The sequence below is a fragment of the Orcinus orca genome, chromosome 12, assembly GCF_937001465.1.
Source record: "Orcinus orca chromosome 12, mOrcOrc1.1, whole genome shotgun sequence".
Classification (NCBI taxonomy): Eukaryota; Metazoa; Chordata; class Mammalia; order Artiodactyla; family Delphinidae; genus Orcinus; species Orcinus orca.
The window spans coordinates 7,850,396-7,871,587 of NC_064570.1; the positions used below are offsets into that span (position 1 = coordinate 7,850,396).

At 46.8% G+C, this 21,192-nt stretch overlaps 1 protein-coding gene and 1 long non-coding RNA gene across 4 annotated transcripts in view; one reads left to right on the forward strand and one right to left on the reverse strand.

Annotated features, from left to right (window-relative positions):
- Window positions 1-585, reverse strand: part of WTAP (WT1 associated protein) — a 26,328-nt gene extending 25,743 nt beyond the window's left edge. For 2 of the 3 annotated variants that reach the window (XM_049695488.1, XM_049695489.1), the window contains exon 1: window positions 142-321. The gene's annotated coding sequence lies outside the window, so the exon portion shown is untranslated. Of the gene's footprint in view, window positions 1-141; window positions 322-452 lie in introns of those variants that run through there. The other variant, XM_033404013.2, reaches the window with a different exon arrangement.
- LOC125960688 (uncharacterized) overlaps window positions 1-18,423 on the forward strand; it is an 18,784-nt gene extending 361 nt beyond the window's left edge. Inside the window, exons 2-3 of the long non-coding RNA XR_007470617.1 lie at window positions 290-14,688; window positions 15,983-18,423. This is a non-coding gene — a long non-coding RNA (uncharacterized LOC125960688). The remainder of the gene's footprint in view (window positions 1-289; window positions 14,689-15,982) is intronic.
- Window positions 18,424-21,192: the final 2,769 nt, after the last annotated feature.

Here is a 21,192-nt window from a genome sequence, read left to right on the forward strand (position 1 = left end):
GGCTAACGGGAGGCCGGCGGGCCCGGGAACCCCGAGTCGCCCCCTGTGCTCCGTCCGCCCCTTCCCGGGCCGGGCGGCCGCGCCTCAGCCCTGGGGACCCCGAGATCCTCGCCGCCGCTCCGGCGAGCGGCCCGCACCTACCTCTCCTGACGGAGGCCGCGCCGGCGCCGCCCAGTCACATAGGCTGACCCCGCGCTACCCGCTCGCTGTCCAGGCCGCCCGACCCCGCTGCCGCCGGCCCCCGCGCTCCTCCTCCCGCCACAGCCCCGGCTCTCCCCTTTATTTGCAGGTCTCGCTGCCACAAAATGGCGCTGAGGGAGGAAGCGAGGTCCCGTCGCCCCACCCCCTTCCCGCTCCTCCCGCCGCCCCGCCCCGCGACGCCGCCGGCGCCCGCCCGCTTATCCGCCCCGCCCGCTTCTCCGCCCCGCCATGTTAGCGCCCGGCCCACTCACCGACCAGTTGTCTCACGGACGCGGCCACAGCTTCCCGCCCGCCGGGCCCAGCCGCGGGGAGGAAAGGCGAAAGGAGGGCGCCCGCTGAGGGCCTCGAGTCGCTACAGGAGGAGCTGCGCCTGGTGGCACGCCCCGCAGCCGCTGAAGCGCTGCGACCTCGGCGGGGGCGGGGAGGGAAGCGGGCCTCAGGGAGTGGTGAGCCGCGAGGTCGCAGGTCAGCCGCGGGGCATCACGGGAAGGGCGGCGGGGGTCGCGATTGGCGGCGCCGGGTGGACGCGCTCCCCGGGCGGACAAGCTCGCCGGGCCACCTGCGGCTGCGGCGCTGCCTCTGGCGGAGGAATCTGGGCGAAGGCGGCGTGTGATTGGCTGTCCTTTGGTACAGCACCCATCTGTGATGCTTCCGCGCGCTGTCGGCAAGGTGCAACCTTAGGAGCGACGCCGTGGGCGGGGAGTGCGAGCAATTGAGGCTTCGTGAGCCCTTGCTGTTTGAAGTTCTGAGAGTTTGGAAACCGATGCTCTTTCTTCCGTCAGGAAGTGCTGCTTCCTGGACGCTTGGTTCGTCCCCGCCTTGAAATCTCGAGGTGAAACCGGGGAGCTATTGTCTAGTACGTGGAGGTTTTACCTATGTCAGCAGCTCTAGGGGCACCTTGCTAACGCAGAAGCGAGGGGAAGGCGAACCTTGTGAGGTTTTAATGGAACCGATAATATAAGGTTTTTAATTCGAATATACGCCCTTACGCAAGGCTGTGTGTCATCCGGACCGTCGCGTAAGACCGATGGTGTTACCTGGTAGACGTGAAACAAGTCTCATACTTCCTACAGGGGTCAGGTAATCTTTTGATTGGGCTGCCCTTATCCAATTTTACCAAAACCGTTTATCCCCAAAGGAGGTGTTCTGGAATGAGGTGATTTATGGGGATGAGATTAAACTATACTCCAGATGGTCAAAGACCAAAATCCGAAGAGAAAAATGGGCAAGGACATGAACAGACATTTCACACAAAAGACCAGCAATGGTCCGAAGCGTAGAAGTCTGTTCGTCCTCACTTATAATGGAAATGCACATTGAAATTACACGGCAGTGGAGAAACAGTGCTCGTAAATTTCCTGGTGGGAATGGGAAAATGATTCAGGCCCTGTGGAGTACCAAAATTATATATGCACTTATTCTTACGTCTTGCAATTTCACTTCTAACCCTAACCTTATTCTGAAAATACACCTTCACTTATAGAAGCAACATGTAGGCAGGGTTACTTGTTGTAGTGTCATAGCAAAAGTTATGAAATAACTCAAATGTCCATTAATAGGGAACTGGTTAGACACCGTACATCCATAACATGAAATACAATGCAACCCCCCCCCAAAAAAAGAATGAGGATGCTGTTTATATGTTGCTTTGAAATGCGTCCCAGGCTATGTGGAAAATTGGAAGCATATCCTAGAAACAATAAAAATGGTTACCTATAGAGAGTGGTGGGGAAAGGTGGAGGCGAAAGAAATAAAAGCAAGACTTCTCTGACTTTGAACTTTTGAAGTTTTATATAGCCAAAAAGTACATTGAAAAGGAAACAAACCCAAAGTTGATAGCAAATTAAAATAAACTTAACTGTAAGTCACATTGGTAATGCAACTATCTGGTTACACAGAGAAAGGAATTAATTCCCCAGGGCTTTTGGACATAGTACTCTAAGAGAATTATCTGTGGTGAGATATATTCTAAGGTTGAGAAAGAACTGCAAAGGAATCTTCAGCTTCGCTCAGTGGTTTATAATTAATGGTAATTTTGTTGCTGTGGTTTGAAAGTATGTATATTGTAGGATAATACAAACATTTTCTTTTTTTTTTTTTTTTTTTTTGCGGTACGCGGGCCTCTCACTGTTGTGGCCTCTCACGTTGCGGAGCACAGGCTCCGGACGCGCAGGCTCAGAGGCCATGGCTCACGGGCCCAGCCGCTCCGCGGCATGTGGGATCTTCCCGGACCGGGGCACGAACCCGTGTCCCCTGCATCGGCAGGCGGACTCTCAACCACTGCGCCACCAGGGAAGCCCTATTTTCATTTTTAATGTACAAGACTTTAAGTGTAAGAGAAAATGATGTACAAATATAAGATCAAGGAAGTTCAGAAAAAACCTGTACTACATTTAAATTGGATATATCAATTTGAGCATATGATTTAAAAAGTATATTTACTGCTTCTGTGCACCGAAAGGGCCTAGAAGCACTAGGATGATGACCAATTGTCCCAGTTTCCCCGGGACTGAGGGGATTTCCCCAGATGCTGCACTTTGTGTTAAAACTGAAAGTGTCCCAGGCAAACAGGATGGTTGGTCGCCTTACAGTAACAATAAGCACATTTGCCATGCCTTGGTTTCTAAATTCCATTTCCACTAAATAGAACCAGAGCTCCTTGGAGAATTGGCTGATTCCTGTTCTTGAGCAGAGAACGTGCAAGATGAATCAGACATTTTGTTGTGCCTGAATGTAAAGGTAGTGCTTAGGTTAATAAAGATAGGTCAACAGGACTTAGGAGAATAGGCAAAACTTATCTATAGGGATAGAAGTCAAATCTGGGCTTGGCTAGGAGTGGAAAACAGCAGGAATCGGTTGGAAAGGAACATGGGGGAACTTTTTGGGTTGACGAAAATATTGTAAATCATGATTAGAATGGTGGTTACCCAGTACATACATTCGTCAGTATTCATCAAACCGTACCACTAATGAGTGCGTTTAATGTAAATTATACCTCAGATTTGTTACACCTCATATAACTTTTACCCTCATGTGTATGTAAATGAACCTCAGTAACGCATGAAGACCAACCCAATGAGAAAAGCAAAGGCTATTTCTTCAGAGCTTGCTATAGGAAGAGAGTCAACCATGATCACTTGCATTTTGGCAGAGACTCAAAGGCAAGCAGAGGAGTGGGAAGGCTTCACAGTGGAAAAAATAAGGGCTTCAGCTGTGCCCTGTTGGAGGCTGTTGGCACAGAGGAGCTGGAGGTGGCTAACAAAAAGCAAGGCATTCTATGCGGTTGGATAGGGCTGCATATTCGGCTTTCTCTCGTTGGTTCCAAGTTGGAAGTGGGGACAAAAATTAGAGAAGCAGTCAGATTTTAATCAAGTCCTGGCCGTTTTGAGCTGATTGTTATACTCATTGTTTATCTTCCTGGATTGTTACTTGTGATAGCAATCTGACTTCCTCCAAGTGTGACTTACAGCAGGCTGGCTTCCGGGGCTCCTTATAGCAGCTGAGGGGATTGGTTTCCTGGGCACGCTGCTGCAGGTTGTGGGTCAGAATTCTTGTTCCTTTTGTGGTCTGGCCATGTCCTTTTGTATATTCAGTCTTCAGAAGTAAATTTTTATTTTTATTTATTTATTTATTTTGGCCATGCCCCGTGGCATGTGGGATCTTAGCTCCCCAACCAGGGATCAAACCCTCGCCCCCTGCAGTGGAAGCGTGGAGCCTTCACCACTGGACCCCCAGGGAAGTCCCCAGAAGTAAATTTTTAAAAGACACAGGAACCAGCTTGAAGGGTCTCCCACAGGCCAAACTTAAGGCAAATTTTAGCATCAAAAAGCAAATGACTACAATTGACTATAGATACTGAATAGTTAAAAATCTGTGACTCTCCAGTTACACTTGATGAGAGACGAAGGGGGACTGTTTTTCCATCACTGGAAATGGCTATCACACCAGCTTCTTACTCTGAAAATCAGTTATTAAAAGGAAAAATATCGTTTGCTCTGCCTTCCTTAAAAAAGGAGAACTGTGGTTCACTCTGGGTGGTTGAGGAAAAACTCTTCTTTACAATAGGGTGCTAGCGGGCTTCCCTGGTGGCGCAGTGGTTGAGAGTCCGCCTGCCGATGCAGGGGACGCGGGTTCGTGCCCTGGTCCGGGAAGATCCCACATGCCGCGGAGCGGCTGAGCCTGCGCGTTCGCGTCCGGAGCCTGTGCTCCGCAACGGGAGAGGCCGCAACAGTGAGAGGCCCGCGTAACGCAAAAACAAACAAACAAAAAAACAATAGGGTGCCAGCAAGTAAATATAGAATAAATGATATAATTAGAAGGTAATTATTATGCAAGTCCTAAAGAAAGAATTGATTCAGGCAAGGATTATTAATGGACTTTAAAACCTTTATGTGGGACTTCCCTGGGGGCACAGTGGTTAAGTAATCCCCCTGTCAGTGCAGGGAACACGGGTTCCAGCCCTGGTCCGGGAAGATCCCACATGCCGCGGGGCAGCTAAGCCCATGCACCACAACTACTGAGCCTGCGCTCTAGAGCCCGTGAGCCACAACTACTGAGCCTGCGTGCCACAGCTACTGAGCCCGCGTTCTAGAGCCCGTGCTCCACAACAGGAGAAGCCACCGCAATGGGAAGCCCGCGCACCGCAACGAAGAGTAGCCCCTGCTCGCCGCAACTAGAGGAAGCCCGTGCGCAGCAACAAAGACCCAACGCAGCCAAAAATAAAAATAAATAAGATAAGTAAATTTACTAAAAAAGAAAAAGCTAATGGTGTTTAGTCTTCTTTGTCTTTGCAGACCACAAAGAACTCCACAGGTACTCTAAAAAATTATATATGATTAGATTTCTATCATAATTTTACTAGTACTATTTTTTATATATTTAAAAAAATTTTATGTGTTTATTTATTATTTAATCAATTTATTTATTTTTGGCTGCGTTGGGTCTTCGTTGCTGTGTGTGGGCTTTCTCTAGTTGTGGCGAGTGGGGGTTACTCTTCGATACAGTGCACAGGCTTCTCATTGCCGTGGCTTTTGCTGTGGAGCACGGGCTCTAGGTGTGCGGGCATCAGTAGTTGCAGCACGTGGGCTCAGTAGTTGTGGTGCACGGGCTTAGTTGTACCGTGGCACGTGGGACCAGGGATTGAACCCGTGTCCCCTACATTGGCAGGTGGATTCTTAACCACTGTGCCACCAGGGAAGTCCCACTAGTACTATTTTTAAAATGCTGTTTCATTGTACCTATCTCTTTGAATATAAGGCTGAACACTTTTCCAGGCTTTGCTTCCTTGTATTGTTTTGAATCAATATATTTGTCATATGGGCTTCCCTAATGGCGCAGTGGTTGAGAATCCGCCTGCCAATGCAGAGGACACGGGTTCGTGCCCCGGTTCGGGAAGATCCCACATGCCGCGGAGCGGCTGTGCCCGTGGGCCATGGCCTCTGAGCCTGCGCGTCCGGAGCCTGTGCTCCGCAACGGGAGAGGCCACAACAGTGAGAGGCCCGCGTACCGCAAAAAAAAAAAAAAAAATTGTCATATACCCAAGAGATATTCACTAGATACCTGCCATTATTGTATTAAGTACAGTCTTGAAAGAGATTTTATCTCCCAAATAGTAGCTATATATTTGGATTTCAATCATTCTGAATCCTTGGTGGTAGCAGGGAGCAGAGATACTAGAGGTGTAGGGAACTCAGACTCACCTGTTCTTGGAAACAGGCTTGTCCAATTACTAGGAAGTCCTTTCACTAGAAAAAATAAAGGTGACCCTTGGAGATAACTTCCGTGTCTTGATCTCCATTCCTTGTAAATAACAGCGCTTTCTGAAAAGGAATCAGTGTGCCAGCATTGAGTAAGCAACACCATCCCCCTTCCAACCTCCACCAGGGTACCATGGCACAACTGCTGGGAGCCTCGTGCTTCTTGCTCTTGGTCCCCTCATTGTGTTTGGGTCATCAGCCCGTGAGGTGAATTATGGATGCCATGAGCCAGTGTTTCTTAGTAGGAATGCTATTGGTATTTTGAGTAAGACAGATCTTTTTGTGTGTGTAAAAGTGTACTGTGCATCTTAGGACATTTAACATCCCTAGACTAACTCACTAAATGCCAGTAGCCCCTTTCTTTTTGTGTGACAACCAAAAGTGCCCCCTCTATATTTCCAGTACCTCTGGAGGGGCAGGATGCCCCTGCTGAGAACCCTAGTCAATTGTGGGCATTGTGGTCTTTACCAAATAGTGGCGCCCGGTCTTCTCGCAGGCAGAATTGGCCAGTTGACCAGTTCTGGCCAGGACCAGCGGATATCTCCTGGGGCTTCTGAGAAAGAGTTTCCTCCCTGACAAGAGACATGCGCATGAGGAGAAAGTGCTTTTTCCCCCCCTCCCTTCTTGTCTCTTAACTGGCTGGGAGGGGCTGTGATCCTTGCATCTGTAGAAACCATCTTATGACCATGACTACCAGGTGGGAAAACAGAAGCCAGCCAGCTAAGAATGCAGAGTAGAGGGTGGAAAGTCCCTGGGTCCTAGATGACATTGGTAAGCTTCCAAACTAACCCAGGGACTGCCAGCTGTTGGGCTTTTTATGAAGTAAAATAGAAATGTTCTTATATTTGAAACCACTGTCCATAGGATTCCTGTTACCCATTGCCAAACACATCGTGACTTACACAGAGAAAAAGCATATTTACATGATAAACAAGTTAAAGAAAATGGAAAATTACCAACAAAGCTAGGTTTTTCTAAGGAATATATATATGTATAAAATAAAGGAATTTACCTGCAGAGAGTTAACTGTTCAAAGTCTTAAGATATGAATTGTGTTTCCTTTACTGAACCCACGCATCAAAATAATTGTCCTTCCTGCAGCATTTTGCTTTATTGTTGCTTTGACATTACTTTATGACTACAGCCCTCATTGTTCAGCAGTGCGATAAAGCAGACATTTCAATTCCATCATTCACTTCCAGAAAATCAGACTTTACAAGACACAGACTTAGGTACATTAAAAATATAAGGAGCTTGGAGAACCTTATATTCAGAACTTTTCAAAATACTATTCTGCTTGCTCTGATGCTCACAAACTGTGTTTAACCTATGGGAGCAACAGGTAAATTCTGTTGGGTCGAACACTCAGTGAAACCTCTTCTAATTTTTAAAAAGGAAAGCTGTATGTTCCCCACACATTAAAGACCTACTAGCTCAGGAGACAGTCCATCTGGAAACCATATGCCCGATTCCCCAAGACAAACTGCAGATCTGTGCTTCTGCCAGAGAAGTGCACTGGACTCTGGGCAGTTGTTCTAATACTGACCGTGCTGACCACCTGCTACAGATGTCTGTTAGGAACAATTGCAGACTTATTTTCATTGCTCTTTCCTGCCTTTATTAACCTCCTAACTATTTTCCTCTGTCCCACTCATCTGTGTCTGGTGCTGCCAGCCAAGTCCAGGCCTTCATCTTTTCTCCTAGTTGGTTCCCTGCCGCCCATCAAAACCATCTTGCACACAGGAAGCAAGCCCTTTTCTAATGTAACTGAGCAAGGGCTCACGTGGCCGCAGTGCAGAAAGCCCAACTCATAGTGGGTGTTTGCAGCAAAGTAAGGGCTTATTTGCAGGGTATCAGGCAAGAGAGTGGGAGACAAGCCTCAGGTCCACTCTGTCTTGGACTTTGAGTTAGGGATGTTTTAAAGGGGAAGAACAAAGAAACTGGGATTAATCATCGTTTTGTGACATTTCTGACGAGACGTGATGGGGCGCATTCAGGGTGGTATGGCCGTGGATTTGTGACATTTCCTAATCGTGGTTTTAGGAGCCAGGATGTCTGCGGTTTACCATTCCCTGGCCAGGTGGTCCGTGGCTCCGGGGTCTGTGAGCTCAACTTGCCCCAGAGAAACAACCCGAGTTTGTACGTTAATGATAAGATCTACTACAACTTTAGTACATTAACGACGTTATCGATACAGCAATCTCAGGCATCTGACTCTGGTTGGTTAGTGTTCAGTTAGCACAGGATGGAGATTGGAGGAGACAAGAAAGGAATTGAGGTCAGAGGAGACAAGCAAGGCAATAAAGTTTGGGATAGAGAGATTAATCATGAACTCAGCAGGGGAACTCAGTTTTAGGGAGACTCGGTTTCACTAATACAATTCCAGGAGAGTTCCACCTCTGGAGAAACGGAGTAGACAGACTTTTCCATGTTACTCTGTCTAAGCACAACTTAAGCTGGAAAAACCAACAGGTGCTGACAAAACATGCTGCCCCAACAAAAGCCTGCCGCCTGTAACCAAAGGACCAGGGAAGGGGCAGCCCAGCAAGACAGCCTTTAGACAGCAACCACTGTCTCCATCATTTACTCCTGCAAAGGCTCTTGATCTAAACCCCAGTGAGCCTGGATGTGATTAATTGGAGAAGACACCAGGGCTGGATTGCCCCACAACCTTGGCACTGGAATCAGAGTCATTTGGTACAACTTTTCAACAAATTGCAAAAGAGAAAGTGCTTTATAGTACTCTGGGAAAGAGCACCACCTAGTGATGAACCAAAAGCAAAAAAATGTAAACGTAAATACTGTGCTTCCAAGCCCTCGGTCAAAGCCAAGTCAATGTGGGTTGTTAAATCACTACCCGATCCCAACCTGGGGAGGCAGGCGGGGGTGTGCAGTCAGGAGAAGGGACTGATGAAGCCCAGATGGAATGTGCTAGAATGTTGCAGTTCAAAGCTGGGCTCATCCCTCTTGGGATGGGAAAAGGCTGTATGAGATGTGTCACCCAGTGTGGGGCTCAGAGAAATCCAAGGTGTGGCTGGGTTTCTGGAGAGGAAAAAAAATACGGGGGAAGGTATAGGCAGAAAGAGAGGTGGGAAACTATGGCCAACATTTTGCTGGATGTTTCCATACGTTGTTTCATTAGTCCTCACAACCAGACATCTAGAGGAGTAAAGGCTTGTATTTGTCCCGTTTGACAGATGGGACAGCTGAGGCACAGAGATTCAATAACAGCACAGATAAGGAGGGGTAATCAACTCGGATGAAGTTAGCTGATTTCAGAGTCCACTCAAATGTACACAACAGGCTTCCCTTAGGGACATATGCAAAAATAGAAACCTTTGGCAAAATAATGGTCCAACTACGGCGAAGCGTGTGACCTAGAATACGTTTAATTTCATCAGACTGATACTTAGATAAAATGTCCTGTATTTGGGACATCCTTATTTTCTGCCCGCAGACCCTTGAACTGCAATAAGTCTCCCTCTCAGCAGAAGAAACCTTAGATACAGAGGAAGGGGATTTTGGTTTTGGTCCTGGGAAATAAATGCTGAATATAGCCAAGCAATCCAATAAGTTTGAGTAGTGCTTCTGCCCCAGACAGAGGAATAGCCAAACGGTAATGACGGCAGGTTTGGAGGCAAGGTAAGAGGGGCTGCAGTGTCCCCAGAGTCTTTCCTAATAAGGAAAACCAGGCTGTCCAAGGCCACGTGCAGAAGGCATGGAAAAGTTAGATGTGTCTTGGCAAACAAGTGTTTTCAGAGGCCCATTCTGGGAGCAGGGCTCAGCAGTGATGTAGGACTGAGGGGGAGCCATGTGGTGGTACCTGCTAGTTACATTCCCAGTAAGACCACAGGCAGAAGCCCCGATGCATAGAAGGGGACCAAGCTGCTAGAAGAAGGGACAGGTGAGGGCCAGGAAGTGTTTGCAGGCCTCAGACATTGGAAAAAGGGAATGAGTAATACATACAGGATCAACGCGAGCAGACACATGTGCTTGTTGTGGGAAGGAATCTTACTAGAAGGCATTAAAATGAGGTAAGTATTTAATAAGTTTTTAAAGGATAAACCACGGTATGGCGTTGACCAAGGCATTTTTCTAAGCTCCACTACGTACTTGACTTCAGCCTTGGCCTTTGAAAAACTGGAGTCAAGTGCTATCTTCACTGTCATTTGGGCCATCCCTGACCTCGTGCTGGAGAAGTGATTGTGTAACAGCTAAGGTTACCACCATATTCAACTGGAGTAATGACGTCAGCCATATAATCAAGGCGTGTTGTTCAGATTAATTTGAAACTCTAGAGAGTTCCTAGATATAGCATGGGGTGACAATCTTCCTATGTTCTGTGTTCACTGAAATTCTATCAGTTAGTTGTATAAATGCATATTCATTATACAAGAAGTTTAAAGGAGCTAAATACATCTCCCTTATTAAATATCATTATTTAAATTCTTATAAACATTTATTGACTCAAAAGAATACAACAGTCTTCTTAAAGTTACCTACTTAATATTGTTATAACTTTCAACCTATCTTCAAATGTATTTAACCTTTTAAAAGTTCTTAATAATTATCTTTGTACATAAGATGCATGATTAAAATTAACTTTCACAATCACCATTAAATATTATGGTATTTAACCCTTGCAGTAATAAGTACACACTTATACTTCAATTGACAATGACAGTTGTCATGAGGTATAGCAATGACCTCATCAGTAATCTAGCAGCTGACATGCTGAGAAATTATTATAATATGAAGTATTTAACATTACTTTAAATTTAAATTTGAACAACTGCTGAATGTTTTAATAAGAGAATAGTTTAATTTATTTTGAATAAAACTTCAGATTTATTCTTGAATTTCAAAGGTTCCTTCTGTGATGGTGCTATTTGTTGTTGACCAAGCATTGATCATAACAATTGGCTATTAGGCATTCAACTACAGTGTGCATTGATTGCATTTCTAAAGTCTTTAGAAAGTGACTAATAGAATTATCATCATATTTCTTGGTATCCTGTGAATATTCATCGACATCTTAACACTTATTACAATTACCAGTTATAGAATCCTTAATATATGTATTTGTGTGTGTGACAGACACCTGTTAAATACCCACCAAGCCCATTTCCTCCTCTTCCTTGGCACGGAGGTCAGCTACATGGTCCTGCTTCTCTTACAGTCAGATGCGGTGCGTGGCTGAGCAGAGAATGGTGTGTGGGCAGAGGGGATGTATAGCACTTCCAGGCTGGGCCCATTACCACCTTTCTCATTCTCTTTGCCATCTGCCCACCGGTGGAGCAGAAGGCAGGAGCATGCATGCTGGCCTGTGTGATGTAAGCCCTGGAGAAGTGGGAGTCTGTCTGTCAGAACAGCTAGTGCTACTCTTACTAATAGTCTTCTAAAGAAATTTCAAGAAATGTTTGAAAATAACTCAGGAAGCCATTAAATGTCTAGAAGCATCTAAGTTATAACTTTGCACACTCCTTTATAAATTTAAAGGTCACGTCTGGGCTGATTGGGGATGGGTACTCTTAGGCAAGATGCTGGCATGAGCAAAGTTCCTCCTCTAAAATTGCACCAAAATGACTCATGGGACAGACTTATGGGGAAAAAAATCCAGATTAGTGCTGGAAATCTGGAGGCCACTCAAAGGCCAGAAATATGGGAGGATTTCTGGTAGATGTAGCACTGATGTGTTACCATCACATTGAGTAACAGTGACTCATAGTATGTGGTCATAAAGTGACTTTCTTTTTGTCCCCAACTGTGTCATTATATTGGCCTGGTGGACTTGTTTTTTTCCTTGCCCCTGGACCAAAATGCTGGCCCCATGACCATTTAAAAAAAAATTCTTAGGTAATAAAAAGTCATAAAATCACTTGAAGTCAGAACATAGGCGCTATTGTAAATGTCCAGTCCTGTGTCATAAAACTCTGATTTAAAGTTGGGACTTTGCCTCCTTCAGCACAAGCCTGTAGGAAGCCAGCAGCCCACAGTGAAAGAAAGGTGGGAAGCCGGTGGGTGTTAGGTTTCCCTCCTTGTTCTTGCGTTTCTCCTTTTCTAGCAAGCGCATTGTGGCTTCAGACTTCTCCAGGGATCGAGCTGCGGGAATGTGGAGGTTCTGGTACTGTTCGTGGTGGTGGAGTGGGGGGATTCGTGGGGGGGGGGTGTCTTACCTGACCACCACTGTCTTGCCTGGCCGTTGTTTAAAGTGGACTCTTTATCTCCTGGTTTTGGAGACCATCCTGATGCTGAGGATTTCTCACTTGGAGTTCAGTCTGAAAACCGAGGGACTGCATCGTGTTCCAGGGACACAAGAAAAGAAACCCAAATCTCTGCCTTGGACTTGAAAAGTTGAGGCTGAATCTAAAAGAAAACCAGGCCAATGGAAACTCAAAATTTAACAAAATGGACATTATGTCCCAAAGACCAGACCTTTAAACACAACTTCCAAAGTGCGATCACAGAGATATTTGTTCTTCATTTAGCACGAATAGATGAAAATCTTCTTCCATGTGATCAGAAAAGTTGGAGTCACGCAGACATAGAAAAAAAACTTATGGTTACTAAAGGGAAAGGGTGGGGAGGATAAATTAGGAGTTTGGGATGAACAGATACACACTACTATATATAAAATAGATAAACAACAAGGACCTATTGTATAGCACAGGAAACTATACTCAATATCTTGTAATAACGTATAATGGAAAAGAATCTGAAAAAGTTATATATTTGTGTGTGTGTGTGTATATATATATATATTTATTTACATATATAACTGAATCACTTTGCTGTATACCTGAAACAAACACAATATTGTAAATCAGTTATACTTCTGGGGACTTCCCTGGTGGTCCAGTGGTTAAGAATCCGCCCTCCAGTGCAGGGGATGTGCGTTCGATCCCTGTTTGGGGAGCTAAGATCCCACATGCCGCGGGGCAACTAAGCCCGTGTGCCGCAACCACCGAGCCCGTGCACTGTGGAGCCCACGCGCCACGACTAGAGAGAAGCCTGCGTGCTGCAATGAATATCCCGTGTCCCGCAACTAAGACCCGACACAGCCAAATAAATTAATTAATTTAAAAAAAAGTTGGAGTCAGAATAAAATGTCACACAGTTACCTTAAACAATGTATTTTATTTATTATTATTTTATTTATTAATTTATTAATTTTTGGCTGCGTTGGGTCTTTGTTGCTGCACGCAGGCTTTCTCTAGTTGCGGTGAGCGGGGGCTACTCTTCGTTGTGGTGCACGGGCTTCTCATTGAGGTGGCTTCTCTTGTTGCGGAGCACAGGATCTAGGCATGCGGGCTTCAGTAGTTGTGGTGCACGGGCTCAGTAGTTGTGGCTCGCGGGCTCTAGAGCAGAGGCTCAGTAGCTGTGGCGCACCGGCTTAGTTGCTCTGCGGCATGTGGGATCTTCCCGGACCAGGGCTTGAACCCGTGTCCCCTGCATTGGCAGGCGGATTCTTAACCACTGCACCACCAGGGAAGTCCCAACAATGCATTTTAATTTAAACAAGCAAATGCATATTCATTCAATACTTTTCGAATGAAGAGACAGAATTGATGCGTGGCCTGTGATTTCCATTTTCAGTTCTCTGAAGTGGAGTGGGAACTTAGACACCTAAACAGCAATCTGATCCTTTATCTGTTTCATGATTTTCCCGATGTTGTGTACTTGTTTTGCCCACATCTAATTGAACAGCGATTGTTTTTAGTGGCTCACCTTTATTGTCTTCGTAAAGCATTCGATTTAGTTTTCATTAAAATAACTTCCTTTCTTTTCACACTCATTTTGTCAGTTTACAGAATACTTAATTAAATTACATAATTTCAATAACTAGTAAATAAGTAAGACTAGAAGTGAATCTGTTTTGGGAGCAAATACACCTGACTCCTGGTAAAGTGACTCAAACTGTTGGGGGCAGTGGTGAGTGCTCTGGCCTGATCATTTGTGGGCCATGGGCATCCGTCCCAATGCTCTACAGACGAACAGGAGAATGTCTGTTAATCTAGAAAGTTGTTGAAATAGACTGTCTATTAAAAAGCTTCTACTGTATTTCTTCTGCCTGAACCAGCATGGTATAGTGGAAAAAGCATGGATCTTGCGGTCAAACAGACCTAGGTTTAAATCTTGTATTGTTTCTAGTTCAGTGACTTTAGGAAAATTACTTAATGTCTCTGAATCTCAATTTCTTTATTTGTAACAATTGGTAAACTATTCATGAGAGTTCAACAAAATCAATTAGGGGAATTGCCTAGTGGCGCAGTGGTTAAGAATCCACCTACCAATGCAGGGGGCACGGGTTCGATCCCTGGTCAGGGAAGTAAGATCCCACATGCCACGTGGTGTGGCAAAAAAAAAACATAAACAAAACCAATTAGTAAAGATTCTGGTATGTAGGTGCTCAGTAAACAATAGCTGCTGCTGCTGTTGTTGTTATTTTTTTATTATTATGTGTGGTTGTTTACCTGTTGGTCTTCATCTAACCAAAAATCTGGTTTTGTTGTGCCGGTTAGATGTCTTCCATTTCATCCCTAGCTGGGCTGGCCACACTGCGAAATGAGTCTGATTCCTGGGTCTGCAGCCAGCTGGCATTGTCATCATCCTCTGGACTTCCATGACTCAGCTACTGTGACTGACTATGTGGTGGTTACAGACAGTGGGGGAGAAGGACTCTCACCATCTTCCCGTCCCGCGTGCCGGTACATCAGAAGGACCCCCGCTGGTAAATGTTGCTGCACCACTGGCTGCCCGTGAGCCCCCCGAGGATACGCTCTGTGGAGTGGAATAGGCTGGCTTCTGGACACACAAGTCCAGCTAGTGGGATTAACTGGTTTCTTGTCTGGAAAGACCTAATGGGTCCACCCCTAATGGCACTCAACATAGCATGGGGTGACAGATCTGTACTGTGACTGCTGACCCCTGGCTAGGCCACCAGAATGTTTCTTTTATTTATTTAGTGCTATTTTGGGCTGTGCCATGCAGCAGAATGTTTCTTTTGAAGCCAGGCCTTCCCCTCCCCGTGGAGGTGGCTCTGGGTTTGTGAAAAACAGGGGTGGCCTTGCCTTCCTTATAGCTGGACAGGATACTGCTGCCATTGACTCCCTTTCCGTTGACCCAGTAAGTGCTTGGCTCCCAAACTTGCCCACATCCTGGCAGATGACTGTTGTGAGCATGCTAGGTATCTTACCTTGATACTCCTTGGCTGCGGGTGTCTGGACTGTATTGTGGTATCTGGTTGCAGGGCCCCCTACGTACCTGACCCCAGGGATATCGCGGAAGAGGAGTGGACCAGGATCATAAGGGCCGTGCAGGGCACGTAGGGGTGGAGCGTGTGGCCAGGCCACTCAGGATGGCGGTTCTCTTGCTCTCGTCCATCCCCTGCTCTACCAGGGCCTGCTTCACCTACACCTACTCACATGACTGACCTTCCTACTACTAGCCCCAGGCCCCCGCTGGTGATTATCTTATCAAAGGGGTGGTGAAGGGCCTGCCCTTCTGCTGGTTTCCCTGGTAACTAATGAGCCCACCTGAAGTCAATTCCCGCTACAACTGGTCATCTCCCCTTCCTCCTGGGGGTGAAGGCTGCCTCCATGTCCTGCCCAGCACCGTGGGGTGTTGCTCCAGGACCTTGCTTCCCTCCCCCTTCCATTAAACCATTGATGTCAAGAAAGAAAGGAAGAGAGAGGGAGGGAGGGGGAGAGAGAGAGAGAAAGAGAAAGAGAAAGAAAATCTGGTTCACTGTCCTGTTTTCCCACTTTGCCCAATGCCCCAATGTTTTGCTCACAGCTACTCAAATAATGCCTCCCAAAGGACGTTAGTAATTTTTCACAACTGTGTTTACCCTTTTGATTGAGAAACTTGTGGGTGATGATGTATGGTTGTTTTTTTTTGCAGGTACATACATTCTTTCCCAGATTGTTGGCATCGTTTAGCCTAACTTTGCTCCAATTTATAGGTTTTCTGCAACTATGTTTTTCTTAGTAACAGTTACTAAAAACTTCTTTAATCTCCCTTAGAAGTTATTTGTCTTGCTACTAATTGGAAGTTCATCAGACCAAGCTTCAGGCCAGGACTGTATTGAGGCTGAGAAGACTTGAACATGGAAGGGCTGGGGTAGCATCATATGCAACGGGCCAACTGTGCCCAGAGCATCACCCACCTGGCGCCTGGACCTCTCTGATCTCCTTCTGAGCCCTTCTTGGTCCCTCATTCTATTCCTCAACCTTGCTTTTCGTGATCTGGCATCTCTTTGCCGACTAACTCACTTGGTTTGACGTTTTTGTTAATAGTTTTACCTCTAGGACAGTGGTTCTCAACTGGGATGACTTGGCACCCAAGAAACATTTGGCCACGCTTGAGGCATTTTTATTGTCACGAGTGGAGGTGGGTGAGGGCTACCGGCATCTAGTGTGGAGTGGCCGGGCGGCAGGTGAATAGCCTACAATATACAGGACAGCCCTCACAGCGGGAGGGTTATCTGGTCCAAAGTGTCAGCAGCGCTGAGGTTGAGGTTGAACCCCCTGCTCTCTAGGTTCTGGCCTTTGACCCCAGTCTCCAGTCTTTGAGTGGCCTCAGGCCTTCCTGTCAGCACCCCCAGACACCACTATCCTTCCTGGGTGACAGGCTCCGCAGGACTATGACGGAGCTCCCGAGGGTGAGGGCAATGGCTCGTTCTACCCCGAGCTCACAGCAAGCTCAGCAGCCAGAGGACAGTCCGTGCAGGTTGTTTAATGAGCAACAGTAGAACGTGAAGTTTAAAGCACTCGTTGAAATCCATTCTCAACTACCCTCCAACTCAATTAATAGTGGCAGCTGCTACCGAAAGCAAGATTATGAAATCCCCGAAGCCTGGCGCAGAGGTGGAAAGGCTCTTGTTCTGGGCGCGCTGGGCAGGTTTGGTCGCTTTTCCCATCAGGAAATACAGAAGAGGGACTGAGGAGAAATAAGAGCTGCCTCGGGCTTTAACAGTGTCGGGCTTGATCCTTCCCAGTTTTGCTCCCCCCTCACGGCCTTGGAGAAAGGGGGTCAGGGGGTGAATGCAGCTTGTTCATTGAGGGTGAACTTGGACACCAGAGCCCACTTCTCTTTTTTTGGCCACGCCGCTTGGCATGTGGGATCTTAGTTCCCTGACCAGCGATTGAACTGTGCCCCCTGCAGTGGAAGCCTGGAGTCCTAACCACTGGACCGCCAGGGAAGTCCTCAGAGCCCACTTTTCGTCACCACGTTTCTGAAGGTGTGGGCACCAGCTGGTCTTAAAGGGAGCGTGGTGAGGAAGCATGAACCAGGCCGCCCTGGATGCTGCATGACTGGTCAAAGGAGCATTCACCCGGAACAGGGGCCGGGGGCCAACAGCCTGGGCAGGGGTGGGGGGGTCTGTGGCTGAGAGCCAGTCGGGGTGAGGCTGAAACAGACATGTCTCCTTTACGAAAACTCGCCATATGTGGGGACCATTAAAATGCAGTTGAGTCAGGCCAAGAGAGACCGCACTTCTCCCTCGGCCCCTTGTGGCTGGAGCTGGCGTCGCTAGGACCTGGGGCCAGGTGGCACCTAGGTGGGAGCCCTCCGAGAAGGGCCATCCCTCCGGAGTGCAGACTCCCCTTCCTCTCCCTGCAGGTGGGTGCAGCCAGCCTCTGAAGGAGAGGGGAGGGCCAGCGGGAGTCCCAGGTGGGAAGGAGACTCTGTGATTGCGATGATAAACTCCACAATGGCTGACATTTTGATAACCAGATTGGCTTACAGAAACTACTGACCTGCTGTATTAGTTTGCTTGGGTTGCCGTAGCAAAACACCACAGACCGGGTGGCTTAAACAGCAGAGGTTTATTTCCTCACAGTTCTGGAGGCTGGGAGTCTGAGATCAAGGTGCTGGCAGAGTTGGTTTCTTCTTAGGTCTCTCGCCTTGGCTTGTAGACGGCCTGCTGCTTGCTGTGTCTTCACGTGGCCTGTGTCCTCACCCCTTTTTATAAGGACACCAGTCACACTAGTTTAGGGCTCACCCCAGTGGTCTTGTTTTACCTTAACTACCTTTTAAAGGCTCTGTCTCCATACGTTTGTTTTCTAAGCCTGGGAGTCTGTTTCTGTTTTGTAAGTTCATTTGTATCATTTTTTTTAGATTCCACATATAAGTGATGTCATATGATATTTGTCTTTCTCTGTCTGACTTGCTTAGTATGGCGGGGCAGGGAGGGATAGACTGGGAGTTTGGGGTTAACATAAACACACTACTATATATAAAATAGATAACCGACAAGGACCTACTGTGTAGCACAGGGAACTCTACTCAATATTCTGTAATAACCTATATGGGAAAAGAATCTGAAAAAGAATGGATAAATGTATATGTATAACTGAATCACTTTGCTGTACACCTGAAAGTAACAACATTGTACATCAACTATACTCCAATATAAAATAAAAATTAAATTAAAAATAAATTAAAAAAAATTTAAAAGTGCCTGATACAAAAAAAAAGTCTCTGTCTCCAAATACGGCCACATTCTAAGGTACTGGAGGTTAGGACTTCAACACATGCATCTGGGTGGGGACACAATACAGCCCGTGAGAGCTGAATTAAGTTCTAAACTGGTCTGGGATAAAACTAAGATACCTGCCCAAGGGGGACCGGAGTGCTCGGGGCGAATGTGGAGAGCAGGAGATCGGCTGGTTTGTGCATCACTGAGAGGCTACTCTTCAAACGCAATGAAAGAGTAACTGATCAGCCTCCTTTCATAGTCAGCCAGAGCACCTTATGCCAACGAAAAGCTGACTAGTTCCTTAAACTAAATTAATATCTTAAGGTTAAAAATACCTGCAGGCTTATTGTACGCAATTTTATCCAATTACCCACCAAAGGGCCAGTGCAGATGAAAGCCAGCACCAGAGTTAGGTGATGCAGGCCAGGATGGGGAGTGTGCTGGGACGTGCCTGAGATGGACCAAGTGCTGGCATGAACCTCTGTGGTATGTGAGGCCGTGCATCCTGCATACCTCCTCTGCATCCCTCAGGGTGGGGATGCAGCCCCTGGCGTATGCTGGCCAGAAGACGTAGCTGGCCTGAGCTCCTTCTGCTTGGTCATTGCCCTCAGTGGTCAGTGTCAGTTCATCTTGGGTAGCTCTTGAGAGTTATTCTTAGAACTGTGCCCGTGAATTCAACCTCACTCCATGATAAATCCTGGGCTATTAATTGGAATTCTGTGGTTTAATGACTAACAAATCTCCCCACCCCTTACACAGAATGCCTTGCCCATGTTGTGTTTTACCTGGTGTGATGGTTAGTTTAAGGTGTCAACTTGGAGGATGTTTTGGATGAGATTAGCATTTAAGTCAGTGAATTTCTGGGTAAAGTAGATTGTCCTCTCAAATGTGGGTGGGCCTCATCCAATCAGTTGAAGGCCTAGGTAGAACAAAAACTGACCTCCCTCAAGCGAGAGGGAATTCTCCATCAGATTGCCTTCACACTGGCTGCACCACTGGCTCTCCTGAGTCTCCAGCCTGCTGGGCCTCACTACAGATTTCGGTTGTGCCAGCCTCCGTAATTGCATGAGCCAATTCCTTATGATACATCTTTCTCTTGATATATACACCCAACCTAGCCGTTCTGTTTCTCTGGAGAACCCTGACTGACACGCCTGGAGTGATGATGATGGTGGGTTGTTCATTCCCCTGAAGGGGCGGACATTGCCTCGTTTTTATGGAGGGATCTTATGGAGGCACTTCCTGGACTCTAACTAGGAGACCACCTTTCTTTTCACCCTTCGTCCATTCTGTTCTGGTTTCTCAGGTTCATGGCCAGCCAGTCTAATTCTCTCCATAGACAAGGGTGGGAAAGTCAGTCAGGTGGGATGGTGCCAAGGGAAGCTCCAGGAAGCAGGGTCTTCCCTGAGGCTAAGAAGCAAATGTGATTGAAGGGGCGAATGACCCAAGGGAGAACAGAGGACCAGTTCAAGCCTCAGGGCCAAGAGCTAGGACCTGAATCATTTGCAAGAGATGAGGCCGGAGATGAATCAGGAGTTGAGAAGACAGGAATAAGCTGGGAAACAGCATAGGATGGGGAAGTTTCAAACACTGAGCTGCAAACAAGACAGGGTTGAGTTCAACTTTATTGGGTGCAAGGGATGTGGCAGAGGGTGTGGCAGCTGTTTAAAGGCACAGTGATGTCAGTGTTAATAGAGCAGTCCATTTGAAGCCCAGCTCTACTACCTACTGGCTCTGTGTGTGACCTTGGTCAAGTCACTATCTTTGTGCAAAAGAGGAATAATAAGCCACTCTACAGAGATGCTGTGTGAATTACGAGATGATGTGGAGCATTAGAACCGGTACCCAGCACACACTAAGGATCTACTCAATTACATCAGTTCCCTTCGCCCTTTGTGGATACCATCAACTGACCACCCATCTTGTTCAATAAAACACTTCCATTCTGAGCCAAGCTTCCCCTTTCCGTTCTAGTAGTTAATGTGTTCTTTGAGGATGCAATCTAATTATAATTAGCCCGATGATGTGGGGGAAAAGCTCACTTTGAAACCTTTGCTAATGATACTATATCTCTACCATCATTTTCTGTTTTAGCCTAGATCACTGAGTTCATTTTGGCAATTTAAGTACTACTCTTGGTACTATTAGCAATCCCAGTTACGCAAAGGGAAGTTGGTCCGGCAGTTCTCACTTAGATTCCTGCCTGCGTAAGATTTGTGATACAAGGGACGAAAAGGAAAAGAGAGAAAAAAGAGAGAGTGTAGCTAAAGTCATTCCATGAATGGTCAGAGCTCATAACCAAGCATGTGAAAATATGTCTTGTAGAAGGATATGTGGCAGAGACTATTTTCCAATCCACTATTCATTTTCCCTTTAGTTAAGGAATTCCACATTTTTTTTCCTTTTTTTTAAAAAAAATTGATTATTTTTTGGCTGCTTTGGGTCTTTGTTGCTGCGCGCGGGCTTTCTCTAGTTGCGGCAAGCGGGGGCGCCTCTTCCTTGCAGTGCGCGGGCTTCTCATTGCGGTGGCTTCTCTTTGTGGCGGAGCACGGGCTCTAGGCTCGCGGTCTTCAGTAGTTGTGGCTCGCGGGCTCTAGAGCGCAGGCTCAGTAGTTGTGGTGCACGGGCTTAGTTGCTCCACAGCATGTGGGATCTTCCCAGACCTGGGCTTGAACCCGTGTCCCCTGCATTGTGAGGCGGATTCTTAACCACTGTGCCACCAGGGAAGTCCTCCACATTTTTTCAGACTGGAAA